Source organism: Bison bison, unplaced genomic scaffold, assembly GCF_000754665.1.
Source record: "Bison bison bison isolate TAMUID 2011002044 unplaced genomic scaffold, Bison_UMD1.0 scf7180017864181, whole genome shotgun sequence".
In the NCBI taxonomy this organism is placed as follows: domain Eukaryota; kingdom Metazoa; phylum Chordata; class Mammalia; order Artiodactyla; family Bovidae; genus Bison; species Bison bison.
The window spans coordinates 1,481,412-1,484,602 of record NW_011494753.1 but is presented as its reverse complement, the minus strand read 5'-3'; positions in this window follow the sequence as shown (position 1 = coordinate 1,484,602).

The window sequence follows — 3,191 nt, the reverse complement described above, 5'->3', positions numbered from 1 at the left end:
CGGGACCAGCCAAATGGTAAATCATTTAGCAACAGAATAATGATTAAGCTACGACAGGGCAGACTGTCTTAAACTAGAGTTTTCAAAATGCTTTCTGGTTTGTTCTAAACCCAAACTCAGCCATCTAGTTAATGAGTGGGTCCAAGACACCATTACCTCTTACAAAGCATTTCTACCTACAGAATCTCATCTAATCCTCCCATGACTGCAGTGGGGATTACTACCATTTTAGAGATGAAGAAACAGGCTCAGGGCAGTTAAGAGAATTACCCAAGGACTTCCTGGTGGCATGGGCTTCCCTTGTGGCTCAGCTGGTAAAGAATCCACCTGTAAAGCAGGAGACCTGGGTTCGATTCCTGGGTTGGGAAGATCCCCTGGAGAAGGGAAAGGTTACCTACTCAGTATTCTGGCCTAGAGAACTCCATAGACTGTACAGTCCATGGGGTCGCAAAGAGTCGGACACTACTGAGTGACTTTCACTTTACTGGTGGCACAGTAAGAACCAACCTGCCAACACAGGGGACATGAGTTTAATCCCTGGTCTGGGAAGGGATTGTCACGTGTCAGAGCAACTAAACTCCTGAGCCACAACTACTGAGACCATGTACTGCAGTTAGTCTGTGCTCCACAATGAGAGAAGCCATGAGAAGACCACACACCACAGCTAGAGAGTAGCCCCTGTTCTCTGCTACTAGAGAAACTCAGCACAGTCAAAATAAATAGAATAAACAAATTTTAAAATGTTTAAAATAAAATCCTTAAGAAAAAAGAGAGAGAGAGAGTTGTTCAAGATCACATGGTTACCATGGCACAAAAACTCACAGCCAGGCCTGCTGTCTCCAAGATTCTTCCAATGGTCTCAGCCCCTTCTGGGTGTGTAAATGCTCCTGCACTCGACTCTCGCACACCCAGAGATGCCCTCCTTGTGCAGAGGGCCCTGGCCAGCCCATGCCCTTCCTTGCCTGGACTTGCCTGCAGAATACATTCAAGCTCCTTAGTAACCTCTCCAAAACCTGCATTCACAGTTTCTGAGATTAAAAAATATTGGCTTTAAAAGAACTTGTAGACATGACTCTCTAGTTCAGTGACGTTAGTCCTTCAAGAATCACTGATATCTTTGAGAATCTGCTGAAACTATGCAACTTCTCCCCAGAACAATGCCCACAGACATCTCCAAGGGGCCATGAACCCCAAGACTCTTGTTGAGAACTGCAAATCAATGCTCCGTGATGACCTAGAGGGGTGGGATGGGGGGGTGGGGGTGGGAAGGAGGCTCAAGAGGGAGGGGATACATGTATACACATAGCTGATTCACATTGGTGTACAGCAGAAACATGATGTTGCAAAGCAATTATACTCCAATTAAAAAAAAAAGATATGCAAATCAAGAGTTACAGTTTTGGTGTTTTCTCCAAAAAGTTAAAATAGAATTACCATACAATCCAGAAACTCCACCCAGAAGAATTGAAAGCAGGGTCTCCGATATACATATATGAGTATGATATATATGAATATGGGTATATATTCATAGCAGCACTATTCATAATAGTCAAAAGGTGGAAACAACCCAAATACCCATCAATGGATGAATGGATAAACAAAATGTGGTATACACATACAATAGAAAATTATTCAGGCTTAAAAGGAAGGGAATGGAATGTTATGATACAAATGAACCTTGACAACATTCTATTAAGTGAAATAAGCCAGTCACAAAAGGACAAATACTGTGCGACTCCACTTCCAGGAGGTCCTTAGAGTAGCCTTAGAGTAGCCAAATTCATAGAGACAGAAAGCAGAGGGGGATTTGCAGGGGTTGGGGGAGGGGAAATGAGGAGTTAGTATTTCATGGAGACACAGTTTCAGTTTAGAAAGGTGAAAAGACTTCTGGGGTAGATGGTAGTGAGGCTGCGCAACAATAAGAATGCACTTGATGCTACTGAGCTTGTGCACCCCAAATTGGTTAAGATGGTGAACTTTATGTTATATATATTTTCCTCTGGCTGGGAAGGAATAGGGTGAGGCTCCTTAGGTGGCACAGTGGTAAAGAACTCACCTGCCCACACAGATGTAAAAGACTCCAGTTCGATCCCTGGGTTGGGAAGACTGCTAAGAGAAGGGCATGGCAACCCACCCCAGTATTCTTATCTGGGAAGTCTCAGGACAGAGGAGCCTGAAGGACTACAGTCCATGGGGTTGCAAAGAGTCAAACATAACTGAGCGACTTCCACATATACACATACACTTACTTTAGAACATTTGAATCAATTTTGTGCATAAAATTAGCAGTAAAAAAATTTTTTTTACTTCTACCAGTTTATTGCTACCAACCCATCTCCCTCTACCCTCCTTATTATGTGTGGCACAGTCATGTAACCCCATGGACTGCAGCCCACCAGGCTCCTCTGTCCATGGACTTTTCCAGACAAGAATACTGGAGTGGGCTGCCATATCCTTTTCCAAGCAGTAAAAATTTAAAGTGTCTTATTTATCCAAACCTTTGTCACAAAGGGGTATTATAATTCACATATTTATAGCACCTTCTAATTTTCAGTTCAGTTCAGTTCATTCAGTTGTGCCCGACTCTTTGCAACCCCATGAACCACAGCACACCAGACCTCCCTGTCCATCATCAACTCCCAGAGTCCACCCAAACCCATGTCCATTGTGTTGGTGCTGCTATCCAACCATCTCATCCTCTGTTGTCCCCTTCTCCTCCAGCCCTCAGTCTTTCTCAGAATTAGGGTCTTTTCAAATGAGTCAACTCTCCACATCAGGTGGCCAAAGTATTGGCGTTTCAGCCTCAACATCAGTCCTTACAATGAACACCCAGGACTGATCTCCTTTAGGATGGACTGGTTGGATCTCCTTACAGTCCAAGGGACTATCAGGTGTCTTCTCCAACACCACAGTTCAAAAGCATCAATTCTTTGGTGCTCAGCTTTCTTTATAGTCCAACTCTCACATCCATACGTGACCACTGGAAAAACCATAGACTTAACTAGATGGATCTTTGTTGGCAAAGCAATGTCTCTGCTTTTTAATATGCTGTCTAGGTTGGTCATAGCTTTTCTCCCAAGGAGCAAGGGTCTTTTAATTTCATGGCTGCAATCAACATCTGCAGTGATTTTGGAGCCCAGAAAAATAAAGTCAGCCACTGTTTCCCCATTTGCCATGAAGTGATGGGACTG